A 20,555-nucleotide genomic window follows, 5' to 3' on the forward strand; every position below is an offset into this window, starting at 1 on the left:
GTCGAGCGTGTGGCCGGCGAGGTGGGTTGGCGTGTCCACCAGTTGCTTGAGTTCGAGGTTGGCGAGGTTGTCGAGCTGGGTGGTGGTGTTGTTGTCGTTGTTTTTCTCCAGGTGGAAGTTAAGGTCCCCTGGGAGGATGTATTTTGGTGAGGCTAGGGCGAGCGGGCTGATGAAGTCGGCGATGGTTTCGCTGAATTGTGTCTGTGGGCCGGGGGGTCTGTAGATGGGTGTTCCTCTGAGGTTGGTCTGGGGGTCGATATGGATCTGGAAGTGTAGGTGTTCGGCGGCGGTGAGGGTGTCTTCGGAGTTGCTCGTGATGCTGATGTTTTTCCTGTAGTTGATGGCTATTCCTCCTCCAGGTTTGTTAACGCTGTCCTTCCGGGTGATCTTGTAGCCGTCCGGGATGGCTATAGTGATGTCGGGGGCCGAGGAGGCGTTCTTCTAGGTTTCCGTGAGGAAGGCGACGTCTGGTGCTGTAGTATCAAGGAGTTCCCAGAGTTTGACGGCGTGTTTGTGGACGGAGCGGGTGTTTAGCAGGATGCACTTGAGGAGGTTGTTGTTGTCGTTGCTGTGTTCGGTGGGCGGGGTGCAGGTTCGGAGGCAGGTGAATTTGCAGGCTTGACAGGTGAAGGGTCCGTGAGTGCGCCTCGGGGTAGCTCGGTGGCAGGCGGCAGGTCGTCTGGTGTTGAGTGTGGTGAGGGTGGCGCTGTCGTACCTCATTTGGGTGCCCTAGCATCGGCTGGGGCCAGGGGTTCTGGCGCTGGGCGCGGTCCAGGCGCGGGCGGGCGCAGACGGGCTTACCTTTGGCGCGGCGCGTGGCCACCATTTAAAGGGAGGTGGTGAGGAGGGGTCAGCTGGGAGGCGGGAGGGCGGTCAGCGAATGGGCACGGGGGCGGAGCCGCACGGGAGGCAGCGGTGGGAAAAACGGGGGCGCAGTGGCAATCGAAGGCTCCAAGGGTAAAAAGGAGAGAAAGGGCTACAGGAACACGGGGGTACAGGAAGAAAATGGGCAGCAGGCACTCGCACACGGGGGCACAAAAAGGAGACGCGGCAGCAGACACTGGCACACAGGGGAGCAGAGCAGGCGGGGTCACAGGCACAGGTGGCGCTGCAGCGGTGGGGAAGCGACCTACCCGGAGGGTCAAGGGGCGCTGTCTCTACCGCGCAGCGGCCGCCATTTAAAGGGAGGTGGGAGGAGGGGTCAGCTGGGAGGCGGGAGGGCGGTCAGCGAATGGGCACGGGGCCGCACTGGAGGCAGCGGCGGGATAAAAGGGAGCGCAGCTGCGAGCGAAGGCTCCAAGGGTAAAAAGGAGAGAAAGGGCGACAGGCACACAGGGGTACAGGAAGAAAATTGGCAGCAGGCACTCGCACACGGGGCACAAAATGGAGACGGGGCAGCAGACACTGGCACACAGGGGAGCAGAGCAGGCGGGGTCACAGGCACAGGTGGCGCTGCAGCGGTGGGGAAGCGACCTACCCGGAGGGTTAGTGTGGGGACGCTGTGTTTAAAAACAATTTGTGGTTTAAAAGCACATGAACTTCCTTGTCTAGTGGAAGTTGTAGCTCATTGTAAAGTAGTGCGGCTGGTTAATGTGCCTGCTGCAAAGAAAGTGTACCATGCAGAGCACAGAACTGAGTGTGAGTGAACTATGAGTAGCACTGTAAAAAAACTTGATTTTTCACATATGGTCTAATTACTTTGTGAATATAAATACCTATAAAGCATACTTGCAAACTGTGACTACATGCCTGTCTTTCACAATATTTCACTTCAAAACTATGTGATTGTATTCAACGTGCGTACTGGAAAATCTATCACTGGAAAGTCTATAAGGTTATCCCTGCCCCCCCCCCCCTTCCGAAATTTGGTGTCTCCTACACCCCTGGAAGAGGCCTTAATATTGCCCTTAGGGTGACAATATCTGAATTGCACCTAAAGTTGTGAACGCCATAACCATCAACAAGTTAACACACAAAGGCATCGAAAGATCACACATAACATGGAAATGTCACGCATAAGCAGACCGATATTTTGAGAGACCAGGGGTGATATGATTATGTAGCTGTCAGTTTCCATGGTTCAGCTCGGCTCACGGCTGCTTCCGCCTGTTCTCGATGAAACAAGCAAAGACAAGCTACACGTCAGGGGCGGAACTAAATCGAGGCCGCGTACAGCCAATTGCGCATGAGGAGGGCGGAGCATCGGGGGTCGCACAGGAGCAGGGGTGAACAAATTCCAAGGATAAGAACTGTACATCACCGGACCGCCTCTAACAGCTGTTGAGAGAGGCAGGACTTTCAGCCAACCAGAAGCGAAACAACACCAGCACGTGGACTCCCAACCGTCTGGAGGCGGGGAAAGCGACCAGGAAACGGCCGAGGCGCATGGAGGTGTTATTAAAGGTACAGGGGCACCCGAGGGCAGGTTTCGAGGTGGAGGCGGGGTCTGCAAGGGATTGGGCTGACTTCATGCCCCTATGGCACCCCCTTGCTCTGGGAAGTCTGCGAGTGTCATGACAGTGGAGAGCGGTGTCTGGTAGCCTCGGGCCGTCCCAGTCCTTTGCATCCTAGAAACTGTATTATTCCAGCCATTGACAAGTATCAGAATGTACTTGGAGTAGAGTGGGCTAGGCTGTGCTTGGGATAATGTCACACGTATTTATAGCTACGTTTGGAAAGTGGCTAGACACATGTTCCTCTAGGTACGAAGACACGATGGGGTAGAAGGAAATTATTGCGCCAGGCCCTGGGTAGAAGACGAGGGTAAGAGAGACTTGTCAGGGGGAGTAGGAGGTGTCAAAATCGGGAGGGAATGGTCCAGGTATGTAAGACATGAGTCGAGTCAGTAATAAAGTGAGTTTAGGCGATGGTGCAAAGATGAGCATTGCACAGGCAGGCCAGAGAATACAAAAGAAGATGCCTCAACCAGCTAATACAGAATCTTTACCAGCCACCGACCGTACAGAGAAACTGTCATTTGCTGAGGAGAAAAGCACCCAATCCATACAACACATTGGGAACTCTCATGTTTTCCAACTCCATGCATTAGTAGCTCATATAGTCTAGGATTTTCTGGAACTTGTAGTCATCTTGGAGGAGGGAGAGGGAGACTAGAGCGAGAAAATTTATGCTTGGAGTTTCTGTGGGAGCCGGAGGCTCGTGTTTATACTGTGGCGAGGAAGACGGACGAGGAGGTAATGCATAATGCCGACCTGCCAACCGACACTTCGCCACTGTCTGCCACATAATGTCAGCTCCTTTCACATGGGAACCTGCTAAAATGCTAATATCACAGTGTTTATACAAAGAGCTGTAAACTCCCACAGAGAGCGGGTTTCCAGGGCATTATGTGGAGGTGTTGCACAGCTGCCATGCATCAGGAATTTTACACCGTCCCCAGCATGTCAGCAGCAGCCTTAGAAACTTTTGTAATTTGTTTTTGGGGGAGAGACTGGTCTGCTTAGGCAGTGCTGGGCTGTAAGTCTCATCTCCCGCCATGCCCCTCATCAAACAAAATTTGCTTAATTAGCCTTAGGTTAATTATATAAAGTTTTGGCAAATGTATGCGCAATTATGAGTAATTATAATATTTTTTGGGAAACAAATTTGATTGATTTTACAAGGGTTCAAGTGACATGAAGCATACATTTTCTGCAGACATAGGTTCAATGTAATCACAACCCCCCATTTTGCACTGAAACTCCCAGAGTTATCAAACAAAACATTATAGCATAACCTTGGTATTAACCTATAACATACAGTGTCTCGGCATATGTCACAATTAAATGTATGATCCACAGTGACATTTTCGTGTCCTGTTCAGTAGACAAGTATTACTATTTTACAGTGTTCTGATTGCCTTGCCTTCGAATGGGCCCTCCGCGACTTCATGTATTTTCAAGGGGATTCCTCTGTATGGTGCCCACCTGGTCCAAATCTTAGTATGTTTTGGGGGGCAACCCCTAGCCACAAAAATTGGGAATTCTAGGTCCATTGCATGAACCATGCCTGCTTTCTAGATCGATAGTCGGGAAGCATTTCCTGCTTTCTATTGTTGAGCAATGTCTCGTTTAGCCAAGGTCAGACCTAAGAATACTAGATGTGGTTTTTACTTGTTTCCACTGATCCCATTCGTGCTATATAGCATTGTGAATTTGGGGGATCTCAGATATTTCCATGCTAATACCTCTTCAAGACATGCCAGTACCCCCCGCCTGTCGCGGTCTAGAACAGGACAGGTCCGTGCCATGTGTAGAACTGTGCCCTCCGCCGATTGCCATCGGAGGCAGTGAGGTGATGCAATCAATCCAGCTTTCCACAGTCTTTGTCGAGTGAAGTAAACCCAATGCAGATACTTGAACTGAATGTATTGTAGTCAAGTTTAGATAGCAGACTCTCATGGGGATTGCAGGACATCCAGGTGGCCCTCAAGGAGTCAATATTAGTGGGGCTATTAGTCACTAATGTTTGGTATATTTTAGATACCCTGTGTTCCCCAAGATCTCCCATAGTAAGTTTACCCTCTAAGGGGCTAAATTCTGGTAGGTCTATCAGGTCTTTAATATAAGGGTGGCGGACGTGCCGCAGCTGTATATATTTATAAAATTGAGCATAGGACATGGAAAACTCCCTGCGCAAGTCATCAAATAATTTTAGAACAGTCCCTTAATAAGGTCACCCTAGAGTGGAGATGCCTATCCGGTCCCAGCCCAGGAATCCCTGAAGGTTCACTATTTGTGGGAGGAGACGATTTCGCCACAATGGGGTTTCTCGTGTGAGACGCACCCACCAGCCCATTTGAGTTTGCCTTCAAGTCATAACCACAAATTTCGTCCCCAGGTGAAGATCCTTGAGGTAGGTCCTACTATATATAAGATAATATGTAGAGGATTCTCTCATTATCCACTGTTCAACTCTAAATGCTGGGTCTACTGTGGACCCATACCACTATTCATTTAATTCCTGAAGATGTGCTGCTGCATTATATGATTGTATGTCGGCTGTAGCAATGCCCCCACAATAGGGGTTTGCATACAAGTGCGTAGGGCGACCCTGACAGTACCAACACCCTACAGGAAATCTGCAGTGATTGCGTTTATCTGACGAAACCATGATATTGGAATAGGATATGGATATGACTGAAGTTGGTATAATAGAGATGGTAGGGCCACCATCTTAAAATTGGCTGATCTACCATAAAGGAATAAGGGAGGTGTTAACCACTTCTTCACCTCGATTTTAACCTTCTCAGTTGGTAACTCTATATTATGGTACCAGGACAAGGCCTGGTTATCTGTTATATGCACAACTAGATAGATGAAGCCGTGTGTCACTGCTGTAAGACCCTTTGCCCATCGACCACTTCCAATAGATCCTCTAATGAGCCAGAGTAATGATTTGGAGGTGTTCCTATAGAGACCCGGAGTCTCACTGAATATGCGCTTCACCTGGAGTATTCTGGGGCCCGATCTAAGGGGATCAGTTTAAAAAAAACAGGATATCTTCAGCATATAATGCAATACGATTGGAAATCTCGGGACTCCACTCGAAGCCTCGTATGAGTGCGTCTTTTCTGACCCAGACAGCGAGGGGCTCTATGGCAAGAACAAATAATAGGGGGGATAAAGGACACCCCTGATGCGTTCCGCGTTGTATTGAAAATTGTGCCGACGAGGCTCCCACCACCCAAATGAAGGCAGTGAGCTCAGTATATAATAGTCTCACCAGAGCAATATATCTGGGGCCCATATTGAGATGATGTAATAACGAGAACATATAAGCCCAGATGACCGAGTCAAAGGCTTTGTCAGTATCAAGAAGGAGGAGGGTCTCTTCAGTCTATTGACTGCGGCATTCGCGTTGTTTACACGGCATATGTTGTGGCGGGTAGAACTATGCGGCTTAAAGCCGGCGTGGTTGGGGTGGATTAAATCTGACAGATGTGGTTTTAGCCTATTTGCAAGAACCTTGACAAGGATTTTGGTTTCAATATTTACAAGGAAGATTGGGCGATATGATGAACATAATTCTGGTGGTTGCCCCGGTTTTAGGAAGACCACGATTTCTGCGTGACTCCAATCCGGAGGCTGACATTTGTTCTCGAGGGCTTCATTAAGAGTTGCAAGGTATTGAGAACCGAAGATTGTTGTGTGCATTTTAAAGAATTCAATAGGGATTCCATTCGGTCCAGGGGATTTACCTGACGCCTTGTCTACTGTGGCCGCAATAAATTCCTCCTGGGTGATGGGTGAGTCCAGCGCATCCCGTTTGACTGGGGACAGTGCTCGAGACGGGAGGTCTCGGAAAAAGTCCTCTATTTGGGATGCAGTTAGGACTTCGTACTTAGTATAGAGGGTGCAATAGTACTCAGCGAAGACTTGCGCTATGCATGTAGGGTCGGTGATTGCTTCTCCAGTATGTGAAGTAATGGTGGGTAGTTGGACTGGCTTCAGAGTACTTTGGCAGAACCTAGGTAGTAGTTTCCCAGACTTATCCCCAATTGGTGTGTCCTGCTTTGCATGGCTTGCCATATGCGTTTGGCCTTGTCTAATTGAATGCTTTGGTATTCCCATTGTAATGCTCCTAATTGTCGACAAGCATGGTCTCCTGTTCTCTATGATCTGTGACTCGGTTTGTATGATCAGGCTTCAAGCTGTGTTAATATCTTTCTTTTTTCCTGTTTTGCGACAGTATTGTGGCTTATATTGAAGCCGCGAATGGTAGGCTTCATGGCCTCCTATAAGATGGTGGCAGAACTAGCTGTGGCCTCATTTAAGAGGAAGTAGTCTGTCAGGGTTTTATGAAGGTTATTTTTGTAGCTCAGATTGCGTAAGTGCCAGGTTGATAGGTCTCAGTGCATTGGGGATCGCCAGGGACCTATTTCAAGTTGTAATTGGACAGGGGAGTGGTCCGATAACCCTCTATGTCTGCTCTTTTCAACCAGTGTATGTGTTCTCGAGGGATAAATATGTAATCAATTCTGGAAAATGATCCATGGACGGGCTTAAAATACATGTAGCCAGTAGCGTAGCAAGTGTCAGTCCAGCCCAGCGCATCTACTAAGGGTACCACCTGGGATTCCCTGGGCGTATGAAGTATGGTAGTGGGTCGGCACCTGTCGAGGTTTGAATTCATGACATCATTCCAATCCCCACCTATTACGGCTAGGACATCTGGTATTGAGCTTCAATGATTCTTTCAGTAATCGTATGGCTAACTGGCGGTGGGCATATACACTACCCCGAATTATCTGTTCTCCATTGATCACACCCTGTATAAATAAAAATCTGGCAAAGGTATTGGCCCATGTGTGTATGTGTGTGAAGGATAATCGGGAATGAATCAGGATAGGTGCCCCCCTAGAGCCTCTGGTGAAACCGGAATGGAATACAAGTTTATAGCCAAAGTGGGGCAGGCATGGTGCCTTGGAACCTAGCTAATGTGTTTCTTGTAACAATAGGATGTCCGCCCCCAGGCGCTTCATGTGTCTAATAGACCTCTAACATTCCAAGTGACTACCTTAACTGTCCCCATATGGTTTTGAGTATTGGTGTGTGTTGTCATGCGATGGGATGGCCAGAACTGCGAGGTCTAGAGCACCAATTTCTAAGAATACGTACCTTGCACAGACACTGTAAAACCATAAAATAGAACTTTTAAAAAACGGTAACTTCTTTTCCCCTTCCCCCTCTTTAGCCCATCCCAAACCTCAAAAAACAATGAAGCATCTGTCGCAGAATGTGAGCAGCGTCCACCCCAACTGAAGATGAAGGCTGAAACAGTCCAAAAGAACCCCAGCGGTCCCCTCCCTAACCAATGTCTTAAGTAATCTGCAGCAGTTAGTTCTCAGGTATGTAGCCTTACTTCATGCCGGTGAAAGTCAATGTTTGTCAGACTCCATTGTTCATTTCTCAATATAAAATCAGCTGTCTGTTGAAGGATGAACATGTGTCATTTGACCGGTGCCTTTTTTTGCTTGTTGCCACAGAATCGCCAGGTGGATCGCGACCTGTGTCGTCGCTTGTCCTTGTTACTTTGGTCTTGGTGCATACGCGGATCCCCTGAGGAGGAATCCGAGTCACGGGGTGGTGGTGTGTGGGATTTGACGGATCGACGTTCATTTGCCCACTGGAAGACGTCCTCTGGAGTATTGAAAAATATGGTGCTGTTTTTATAACTGATCTGAGTCGGGCAGGGAAAAGTGACATGTAAGGCATTTGTAGTTCTCGAAGACACGCATTCCCCGCCGCAAGGGACTGTCTCTGCTGTTCAAAAAGTTTGGTGTAGACTGAAAAGATCATGATATAATGGGCAATATATGTAAGGGACTTCTGCACCCGAGCCATAAGATGCATCTCAATCATGATAGTTCAGTATCCATACGATCACAGGCTGAGGACCAGCACTTGGCGGCAGCCGAGTGGCAAGGACCTGGTGAACACACTCCAAGATGAAGCACAGGGATAGCTTCCCATCGGGGATCAAGGACTGAAGCCAGTGTTCGAGGAATTCACACATGTCGGTGCCCTCACACCCCTCGGGAAATCCCACAAAGCGTAGATTATTGCGGGGTGCTCTTCCCACAACATCCTTGCCACGTGTGGCAAGGCCCCAAGCAAGCGTTTCAAGAGTCGTGACACGTTTTTGCAAAGTATTTATTGTATCCTCTGTTCCGGAGATCCATGTCTCATGCTGTGTTACTCGGTCCGCGACATTCCGTAAATCCTGTCAGCTCCCACAGCACCTATTCTAATGTCAAGCATATCTCGGGACTACGTAATCCTGGCTAGGATTGCGGCTGTGTCTGTGCCCGAGGTGGGCTTATAGTTTAAGGTTTTGGTGCTCGCGCTACAGCTTGTGAATTTGTCCATTGTGCTCTGTTTCGTTGCAGGACCAGACGTCAATCCCCTGGACATATTAGCGCGTATGGTGGACCATCCAGCCGTAAGTAGTGACATTTCAGGCTCTGATAAAGTAGTAGGGCCCCAATGCTGAGGAAGTGCGTTAGAGGGGGTATCAGGCACTGAGGAGGGTCTCCCCCACCCACGAGCCGCACTGGGGCTTGGCCCAGCTGTCTCCGCGGGCAAGGTACTACCCCCTCTTCTAACGGTCACTACCCTGCCTCAATTATGTTCCGCCATTGGCAAGGAGGTCCCCAACCGGATGTTTGCCTCTGCATCGCAACTGATCCCCAAGAGCTATGACTTTAGAGTTGGCCCCCTAATTACCAGGTGAGCAAGGAGCCCCAGGTAAGTTGCTGTATGTACTGTATCTGTCAGTATGGATTTCCTACCTGTATTGATGAGGCAATGGCCTTTCATATACTGTTTATAGTGTCAATGCCTGGGGGCCTCCGACACTTCATTTTGCCTCCTTAAGGCGAACTGGCAGTATCTCTAAACCCCCAACGGGGCCCTCCTCGGCCCAGTCGCACCACACGCGGCACCAAGATGGCGCTTTTAGGAGACGCTGAGCCTGGCCCAATGCGACACCCTCTTCGGGACCACTGGGCCACCACTTCGTCCACTGCTCCCAGCAACCAAGCAACGCTCACAGGGCCACACGCTGTCCCTGGCAGCCCCTCTAATCAGCGGCACCCACCAGGCCCGATGCGCCACGTTAATTCCTCCTGCACGGCCGCGCCACACCCGGCTGTAGTGTTGCAGTGTGTGGGCGCAACCACTGTGGCCCACAGCCATGATAGCCTTGATGCTCCGCCCCCCCACAAGCGTGGGATAGTTGGTTTTGCCCGACGTTAGCACGGAGGGCACGTTGAGTAATTAATAAAGAGCCCAGGACCCTGGACGTGGCAGGCAGTGTACTGACCACCAGAACAAGCAACGTGTGGTCTCCCATTTGTTAGTGCTAGGCCCAGACCAGTACTTTACATTGGCGATGAGGTGGTCTCGCCACCCCATCGCGTGCCACGCACCACCGCTCGGTCACTCCCGAGCCTGCAGCTGCGGCCCCTGCGGTTTGCCCCCTACGGCGTGTCCATCGCGCCCCTGCCGGAAGAGTGAGTCCTACACCCCGGCTACGACCTTACCGGACGGCGGCCCTGCCGCGCGACACCCGTGTCCCCGTCCATCGGGACCCACCGCTGCTCCAACGAGCGGGTGCATCCTGCGACGGTGGCCCGAAGCATAGTGGCCCCGCCTCTCCACCCTGGCAAACGGCCTCGCTGGCCTCAGGTGGGTGCTTTGCTGCCCCGGCGCCTCCGCCGCCTCCTCCGGCCAAGCGCCTGCCTCCTACGCCGCTGGGCCTACCACGTGCGCCGAGCGTGCGCTTCCTCACGCTTCCCGCGTGCAATGCTACGGCCCCTGTCGGTTCCCACGCATCTCGCGTGTGGCGACCCTGCCGTTCCTCACGCATCTCGCGTGCAACGCTGTTTGGACATTCCAAGGCCCCGGGAAGCCACCCCAGCGTGCTCCTGTGCTCCTGGCCCTCTGGTGAACCAGCGAACCCGGCTGACGACTCCTGCCCTTTCGCCCAATGGCCATGGCCGCCGTGCCCCCGCTAGAGCCCTTCGCAGTCACGGGCACGCCGCCGTCGCAGGCGGCTCGGTGGAGGAAATGGGTGGAACACCTGGAGAACTACTTTGTAGCGGCAGACATCGCGGTGGAACGACGGCGTGCGATGCTCTTGCATCTAGGAGGTGAGGCGATCCACGACATTTCCAAGGACGTGGTGGAAGGAGGCCCGCCCCGGAACTACACCACGCTACGCGACGCCATAACGGAATACTTAGAACCATTCGCCAGTGCGGATTATGAGAGATTCCTACTCCGCCAAGCCCGCCAGCTCCCTGAAGAATCGGTGGACGTTTTCTATGCGAGATTAAAAAAGCTGGCCAGCACGTGCACCCTCCCGGATGTCGACGACGAGATCCGCGCCCAGTTCATTCAAGGCTGCGCTTCCTCAAAACTGCGCGAAAGAGTCCTGGAAACGGACAACATGCCCATGCGAGACATCCCGGCGTTAGGGCGATCCAAAGAACTGTCGAAGGCCAGAGCCGCGCACATGGAGCCAAAACCCGCAGTCGCAGTCAAAGTAGAACCAGTGTGCGCCATCAAAACCAGTGCCACCGAGACACGCACGAGACAACCCCGGCGAGGGAGGCCAGGCCCGACTCCTTCCTCCCACGACCGCGCCTGTGCATGGTGCGGAGGAGCAACGCCCCACAACGGAGCTTGTCCGGCACAAGGAAAGATCTGCAGCGCCTGTGGAAAAGCCAACCACTTTGCAAGTGTGTGCCTATCGACACAGAAGAAAAAGCATAGTGGCCCACCCCGGAGAGTGAGACAGCTAGAACCACTGCCAAACACCTCCACCAACAGCGACATGGACGATGACGATGCCGACGCAGCCTCCGTCCACGTTGTGCGAATGCTCAACACCCTGGCAGCTACACCCTCCGCAGAACCCATGTGCACAGTCAACGTGCAAGATCAAGCTGTGGCGGCCCTGATTGACACCGGAGCAACGATCAATCTAATGGCGGCCAGCGTATACCGGACATTAGACACTCCACCAGTACTCCATCCCACGAGAGTACAGGTATACGCCTACGGCACCAGTCGCCCACTACGCCTGTGTGGGGTCTTCCGGACAGCACTGTCACACGACTCCACTCACCTGCACACCAAAGTCTATGTGTCGCAAGAGGGATCCGGATTCCTACTTGGGTGCAGAACGGCCCAAGACCTGGGACTGATACACTTCGCACTCACAGTCCAAGCCCACAGCCTCGGCCATCTCGTGCTGGAACACACCTCACTGTTTGAGGGGATTGGCTGCTTGAAAGGACCCGCCATCCATCTCCACATAGACCAATCGGTCGCCCCAGTGGCCCTCCGGCACCGACGTATCGCGTTCCACCTACGACCCAAAGTGGAAGCGGAACTGCGGGTACTCGAGAGAGCTGGAATCATCGAAAGGGTAAGCGGGCCCACTCCATGGGTGTCGCCCATCGTGGTAGCCAAGAAACCGAAGCAACCCGACGCTGTGCGGATCTGCGTTGACATGCGTATCCCCAACCTCGCTATCAAGCGAGAGCGCCATCTGACGCCAACCATAGACGACATCATTGGAGAGTTATCAGGCTCAAAGTGGTTTCGAAGATGGACCTGAGGTCAGGGTACCACCAAATTCCACTACACCCAGACTCACGCCCGATCACAACTTTATCCACCCACGCAGGCCTGTGGAGGTATACCCGGCTCAACTTTGGGATATCAAGCGCAGCAGAGGTTTTTCAGAACATCATTCAGAATGTCTTCCAAGGGCTGGACGGCGTGTTAAATGTGAGCGATGACATTTTGGTCCATGCCCCGTCCCTGGATGAACACATCCGGCGCCTCCAAGCCGTTTTTGCCAGACTACAAGAGCGAGGTCTAACCCTCCACAGGGAAAAGTGCGAGTTCCTACGAAAAGACATTAGCTTCTTTGGCTACAAATTCTCTGACCAGGGTGTAGGACCGGACCCTGACAAGGTCAAAGACATCCACGAAGCTCCCGCCCCGACATCTGTGACCGCTGTCCGCAGTTTTCTTGGAATGGTCACCTACTGCGGGCGGTTCATCAAAGATCTGTCAGACCTCACCGGCCCTCTCCGTGACCTCACGAAGTCTACAGCCACTTGGGAGTGGGGGCCAGAACAGCAAGAATCCTTCCAGAAAACCAAAGCGGCACTCTCAGCAGACACGACCCTGGCCTACTTCGACCCTCGCAACGAATCACAGCTTGAGGTGGTCGCAAGCCCGACATGTTTGGGAGCCGTCCTGACTCAACAACAAGCATGCGGGGAATGGGCCCCCGTGGCGTATGCGAGTAGAACCCTCACGGCAACAGAGCAACGCTACTCACAGATCGAGAGGGAGGCCATCTCCATCTTGTGGGGGTGCCGGCATTTCCACATCTACTTGTACGGGCACCCGTTTGTAGTGATTACAGACCACAAACCCCTCGTCCCACTCTTCCAAGGATCATCTTCACGGCCCCCCCCTCGCATTGAGAAGTGGGTACTCCAGCTCCTGGAATTCCAATTCACCGTGGAGTATCGGCCCGGCACCCGAAATCCTGCCGACTACCTGTCGAGGCACGCCCGCCCGGTCACTGAAGCGGAAGCTGCTGAAGCCGATGCCACTGAGGAATACGTCAGGATGATTGTGGAGAGATCTAGACCCCTGCCGATCGCCCTAGAAGACGTGACGCAAGCCACCAAGGACGACGACTGCTTGCAGATCGCCATCCAAGCTATCAAGTCGGGAAACTGGAAGCCACTCCAGAGTCCAGCGTCCTTCCGCACCCTGGATGCCCAAGCGACACTGAGAGCACTCCACCAAGTCCGAGGCGAACTGTCTATCTCTCCGGAAGGATGCCTCCTGAGAGGCCCTCGCCTGGTGCTGCCTGACAGTCTCACACAGCAAGCAACCCTCCTGGCCCATGGCGCACACCAGGGCATTGTAAAATCGAAGAACCGACTTCGGAGCAAACTCTGGTTCCCAGGACTCGACAAGATAGTAGAAGAAGTCGTCCAGCGATGCCCCGTGTGCCTAGCGACCAGCCTGCCCAACCCCCCAGCGCCTGTGATCACAGAGGAGGGACCGACATCCCCATGGGTGCGCGCTAGCGCAGATTTTGGCAGCCTTCCCGGTGGGAAGTACATGTTTGTGGTGGTGGATGACTTCTCAAGGTACCCTGAAATCGAGATCCTGCCCTCCACCGCAGCCTCCGAGGTGATTCCCAAGCTGGAGAAGATAATCGCCACCCATGGCCTCATGGAGGAACTACGCACAGATAATGGGCCCCCCTTCAAAAGCTGTGAACTAGCAGAATACCTACAATCACACCGCATCAAACACCGTAAGATAACCCCAAGATGGCCTCAAGCCAATGGGGAAGTTGAGAGGCTGATGAGAACTCTGAACAAGACTATTCAAATCGCAATGACAGACGGCCAAAGCCTAGAACTGGCCCTTTACCAGTTCCTACGGGAATACAGGCTGACACCCCACGGCACCACGGGGGTTCCTCCAAGCCGTCTATGTTTCAATAGGGCAGTTGTGGACACTATCCCACACCACCCCATGTGGGCATCGTCTCCAACTCCTTGCAACCGATCCACGGAACAGCGAACAAAGTCTAACAGAGAAGCATCCCGGAGAAGAAGAGCTGCGGAAAGCCCCATCCAAGTAGGCGACCGTGTGCTCGTGAAAGACCACCATCCAGGCGGGAAGTTCCGCCTCCCATTCGAGCTAGACCCATGGACTGTCACCAACGTCAATGGCACCATGATCACGGCGGCAAGAGGTAGAGAGAGAGTCACAAGAAACGTGTTGTTCTTCAAGAAAATCACGAGTGGAGAAAGTGACGAGTTCCCCGACCCTGCAGAGCCCTGCCCAGGACCGACCCATGACCCAAGAGAAGCAGCGGAAGGAGACATCCCTAGCGAGGAGGAACACCCAAGAACAGACTCGGCCACACCGGCCCGAAGCGGACTCGAGTCGCAGGTGGCCCAAAGCTACCCAAGAGCTACCGAGGCAAATGACTCTGAAGAACTAGTTCAAACCCCATCAGGCGAGCGCAACCAAAGCAGGTACAATCTGCGCCCTTGCCCGAAGCCGTCCCAGAGGTACCGAGACTTTGTGGCCCGATGCAGGCGGTGAAGGAGTTCGAGCTGTACCTCTGTCTACGTAAAAGTAAGACTGTTCCTTTTTGCATCCGTGCAGTTTCCAGAGACTATGTTCTGAAGTTTGATAATTCATGTTATGTTTATCTTGATGTTTCACTTTGGGGTAAAGGAGGAATGTAGTGTTGCAGTGTGTGGGCGCAACCACTGTGGCCCACAGCCGTGATAGCCTTGATGCTCCGCCCCCCCACAAGCGTGGGATAGTTGGTTTTGCCCGACGTTAGCATGGAGGGCACGTTGAGTAATTAATAAAGAGCCCAGGACCCTGGGCGTGGCAGGCAGTGTACTGACCACCAGAACAAGCAACGTGTGGTCTCCCATTTGTTAGTGCTAGGCCCAGACCAGTACTTTACACCGGCCTCACTGTCTCGATACAGGGGGGCCCGTTCCAGGTCGAATGCAGCAACAACTCTCTAAACCACTTGCCCCCAGCCCGACACCCACGTCTGGCAGTCAACCACCTCTTCGTCAGGACCGGCCTCAGCCCCGAGGGCACCCGACTTCAGCCTCGCCCGTCAGGTCTCCGCGCGGTGTCCGCCCACGCCACATCTGTCCCAGGCTCTGCCGCAACAGGTTCCGTCACAGCAAGGTAGGATTTACCGCTTCCCAGCTGCAATTTCGGATGCGTTGTGTCCACTGGCACTAGCGGCGCTGATGGAGTTAATGTTTGGATTACTAGTGCTTGTAGCCCACAGGATCATACAGGATATGTGGCGGCTACGGGAGCTGGACTAAGTCACGTCCGCCATAATGGACCACTTGACCACGCCCCCCCCCACGAGTAATTATTTTAAATGCAAGTTTGTTGTTTTGTGCAATATTTTTGTTGCTAGGGTGCATTTTGCTTTTTAAAAAAGTGCAATCCAGCAAAAAGACTGCTATAAAAAGCCACTTGCATTCCGTTGTTCCGTTATTCCTGTGTTTTCACTTTACATTTTTACAACGAATGGCATGTAATTAAATTAAGTGGCATAAGGACGTAATTTCAGGAACAAGCGTAATGCGAAATTCACACAATTACACCAGTGTAATTTAAATTTCATCGATGCCTAATCCTTCCGTCCCACTCCGGACACTGCCTGGTATTCAGTCTCTTGCTCGTTAACACTTCAAAAAGTTGTAAAGCCAGGCCTGCATTTACAACACATCATTAATCACAAATTTCTTCCATTTGCCGGTGCTGTTTGCAAACCCTCCTTCTAGACCCCATTTAAACGTTCCTCACTTGTTGGATTGAAGACAGTGCAAGTTTTCCTTTCTGTTTACAATAGATCGTCAAAATAAACACTTGTGCTAGAGATCAGCTGCACACCATTGTCTGTTAAGCGATATGGGAAAACCTTTCCTATTACACACTTTGCTCACAAGTTTGATGATACGCCACACTAGTGTAAAAGCGCTAATGGTTTTGTTTTTTTGTTCAAGTGTTTAAACAGAGAGCATGTGTTCGTTCATAGTTCATAGATGCATATGTATACATATAAATATATTTGTAGAAAAATTGGGTGTATAATGTGGATATTTCACATGCACCTAGCTGACTTGATCAATGAAGATAGATGTGAAATCTTTAACCCGCAGACAGCTCCAAAGATAATATCGCGGTGCTCCATAGATTGCGACTTTGGGATTACAGGGGCAAACTATGTAGCACCAAAATAGACCTTTTAATGAAAAATATTCACCAAAAACGTATCATAAAGAGAGAATACCATTTAGGGCCTGAAAATACTACTATGTCATTTGCACTTGCGATAGAGCCATTGGAGAGCAAAATGAGCAATGAGACAGGAAGCCCCTCACTATGGAATGCCACTGCAAAACCTCTGACCTCCTGGTCAGAGACCTGCTCTCTCCCCCAGCTGGTCCGCTGTTGTGCCGCTGACTCCGCCTCACCTCTGCTCGTAGGTGTTCAAAGCCCACTGTCTGCCTCTGTGTTTGTGCCCGTTTTGTTCTGTCCTTTATTACTGTTAGCTATTGTGCCTTTTTTCCTCTTTTTCTCCTTTTGTGCCTTTTTTCCTGTTGTGTCCTCTGTGCCTGGTTCTTTCCCGCCGCTGCTGCCCCTGCAGCCCCTGCCGGTTCCCGCTTCCCGCTTCCGCCTCCCAGCTGCGTTTCCCTCCCCCTTCCCTATTTAATGGTGGCTTCTGCCGGTGGCACACCAAAGGCAAGCCCGTCTGTGCCCGACCGCGACCAGCGCCAGGAACCCTGAACCTCCGGCCACCCACCGCTACAGCTCAGCTGACCTCCTCGTACTCAACCCCGGAAAGAACAACAACTGCCAGCTGTCTTCGCCAAACACCCCCCATGGCCAGTTCTCCTGCTCACAGTCCTTCACAACCCTCCACACCCCCATGACCGCTGCACCCACGCCAGCACCACCAAAGCCCTGAAATGCATCCTCCTCAACGTGCGCTCACTGTACAGACATGCTGTAGAGATCTGGGACCTCCTTGACACCCTCTTGCCAGATGTCGCCTTCTTCACGGGTACTTGGACCAACTCCACCTCTGCCCCAGACATCGCCACCGCCATCCTTGACTGATACAAGATCCAGAAGAAGGACCGCCCCAGCTGCCCAGTAGGAGGATTTGCCATCACACACAAGAGCTCCCTCCAACTCACCACCTCCAGCTTGAACGCCAGCCCGCCTACCACAGAAAACATCCACTTCCAGATCCAGACCAGCCCAGAACGACCCTACGAGGCACCCTCACCTACAGACCTCCCGGCCCCGAACCACGTTCACTATGACCATCGCAACCTCATCGCACCCCACGCCTTCGCCTCCATGAACTACATATTCATCGGAGACCTCAACTTCCACCACAACAACTTCAGCGACCCCAACTCCGCCACCCTCCTGGACAACCTCGCCAACCTCAGACTGAAACAAATCATCACCACCCCTGCCCACAAGGTAGGACACAACCTCAACCCTATTTTCACAGGACAGCAACCACTTTAGCCACACCACCCAACCTCCCCGGGATGGATCACCACTGCGTACACTTCCACGTCGACAAACCCACTGCCCCCAAACTAGCACCCCGTCCTCCGCGAAGGAACTGGTGCAAAGTCATGAGGAGCAGCTCAACTCCACCCTCAACTGGGATGCCCCTCCTCCTCAACCGACGACAACCTTGCAGCCAAAGAATTTCACCAACTGAGCAAACGAGCTCACACCCCTACGGAACCCTGACAGACAGCGCCCCAGAAAGGCCACCCGGTTCACCGCCGACCTCCAATAATCCAGACGCACCTGCAGACATCTCGAGAAGAATTGGAGAAACAGCAAATCTTTGGAAGACTGCACCAACTATAAGAACGCCATTGCAGAAGACCACCAATGCATCAGATCCACCAAAAGGACCTTAATACAGAACATGAGCCTCACTAACTCCAGCAACTCTTCGGCATCGTCCAGGAATTCACCAAACCCCCCAGTGAAATCACGAACATCACCCCCTCCCAGGACATCTGCAACAAGCTCAGCTCCTACTTCCATCTTAAAATCAAGGCCCTCTACGACAACTTCAATGACCAGACACCTAACTTCGAAACCTCTCCCTCCTCCAGCAACACCAGCCAGCCCACCGTCTCCTCCTGGTCACCCGTCACCACCGAAGACACCACATCGACCATGAAAGGCTTTCACTCAGGAACCCCCATGGACCCCTGCACATCTTCCACAGAGCAGCCGCCATAGCACTGGAACTACGACGCACCATCAATGCCACCTTTGAGACCGGCATGTTCCCCGTTGAGTGGAAATGCGCAGAAGTCAATTCCCCACTCAATCAGCCCTCAGCAGATCCCACAGACGTCAAGAACTACCAACCCATCTCCCTCCTCCCCTTTGCTGCCAAAGTCACCAAGAAGACCGTCAACACCTAACTAACGAAATTCATCGAAGAGAACTCCATCCTCAACCCCTCCCAATCTGGATTCCGCAGCAACCACAGCACCAAGACCGCCCTCCTCGCTGCCACAGACGACATCCACACTCTCCTGGGCCAAGGACACAATGCGGCCCTGATCCTACTCGACCACTCTACAGACTTTGACCCCATCTCCCACCGCACACTCACCGCCAGACTCCACAACACCGGCATACAGGGAACTGCCCTCTAATGACTCTGCTCCTACCTCACCGGCAGAACCGAAAGAATCAGACTCCCGCCCTTCCTCTCCAAACCCACAGAGATCAACTGCAAAGTACCCCAAGGGTCATCGCTCAGCCCCAAGCTTTTCAACATCTACATGGCCACCATCTTCAGACAGCACGGACTTAGCATAGTATCCTACGCCCTTATCCTCTCCCTTACCAAGGACCCCATCACCACCAGACTCAACTTCCAGGAAGGAATAAAGGACGTCGCATCCTGGATGAACAGCAGCTGCTTAAAGCTCAACTCAGAGAAGACAGAGGTCCTCGTACTCGTGCCCTCCCCTCTGCATGGGACAACACCTGGTGGCCCACCGCCCTTGGCAGTCCCCCACCCCCACGGACCATGCCCGGAACCTCGGCATCGTACACGACTCCCCCCTCTCCATGGCCCGACAAGTCAACGCCGTTGCCTCCACCTGCTTCAACACCCTCCGCATCCTCCAGAAGACCTTCAAATGGATCCCCCCGAATCAAGGAAGACTGTCACCCACGCACTCATAACCAGCAGACTGGACTATGGAAACACCCTCTACGCCTGGATTAACATGTGTCTGCTCCGCAAACTCCAGACCATACATCGCACCGCAGCCAGATGCATCCTCGGAATCACTCGAAACGAACACATCACCCAACACCTGCAAAACCTCCACTGGCTCCCGGTCAAGAAAAGAGTAACTTTCAAGCATTTTTCCTGTTTGCAAACGGGCAGATTCTCAGAATCGGCCCGTTTGCGAATTGGAAAAAGCCTTTCGGGATGTTTCATCCCAAAAGGCCGTCACAAAATAGAGAATCGCAAAATTTGTGATTCTCTATTTTGCAAATGCAATTAAGCAATTACAAATTGCGATTCCATAAATGCAATTCTGGAAGCACCAGAAATTTGCTATTTGGCCATAAGGAATTGCAAATTACCACCAACTTCAAGTTTGTAGTAATTTGCGATTTTCTTTAAAAAGCACTTTTATGATTTTTTTTAAAGTGCCATATGTTGCACATACATGCCCATGTTGCACATACATGCCCTTAGGGCATGTATGTGTGCAAAATGTGCACACATGCATATTTCAGGGATGCAACAGGGTGTCCTTTAGGCACCCTTGTAATCTTGAAATTGCATTCTCAATTTGCGATTCTCTAATTGGTAATCGCAAATTGAGAATATCTTCCCATTAATTCCTATGGGCCTCCTAGCCCATAGGAATGAATGGGAAGGTATTCCTTATTTGCGAATCTCAATTTGCGATTCGTATATAAGGAATATGTAGGATTCGCAAATTTTTTTGCAAATCCTACATACATTGCATTTTGCGATTCTCTAATTGCGATTCGCTACAAATCGCAATTTGTGAATGGCAAAACTCTTTTTTGATACATATGGCCCACGATCCCTAAGATTGCAGGTGGCCTTTTGGGCCAATATATCACAGTTGGCAGTAGGGTGAAAAGTAGTCATCAAAATGGTGAAGCTGCTGTACTTGCTAAATTACTTTATTAATATACCATGTGTACAATCAGATTAAATATTCAGGGAGCTGGATGCACTTCTGGGAGGGACAGGATGAAGATGAGTGTTGCTGGCGAAACTCAGATTGCCAGTAAGCAAGAGAGGTGTGGGAGCACCAGACTTCAGAGAATACTTAATCAAGGTTCAACAGCCGTGGGTAGCATGATGGCTGGCAGTAAATTAGACCTGCTACA

General features: G+C 51.9%; 1 protein-coding gene across 3 annotated transcripts in view; it reads left to right on the forward strand.

Annotated features, from left to right (window-relative positions):
* The first annotated feature begins 2,266 nt into the window (after window positions 1–2,266).
* LOC144756070 (uncharacterized) overlaps window positions 2,267–20,555 on the forward strand; it is a 150,226-nt gene continuing 131,937 nt past the window's right edge. For all 3 annotated transcript variants that reach the window (XM_078645577.1, XM_078645578.1, XM_078645579.1), the window contains exons 1-2: window positions 2,267–2,403; window positions 7,696–7,849. The gene's annotated coding sequence lies outside the window, so the exon portion shown is untranslated. The remainder of the gene's footprint in view (window positions 2,404–7,695; window positions 7,850–20,555) is intronic.

Source organism: Lissotriton helveticus, chromosome 5_1, assembly GCF_964261635.1.
Source record: "Lissotriton helveticus chromosome 5_1, aLisHel1.1, whole genome shotgun sequence".
Classification (NCBI taxonomy): Eukaryota; Metazoa; Chordata; class Amphibia; order Caudata; family Salamandridae; genus Lissotriton; species Lissotriton helveticus.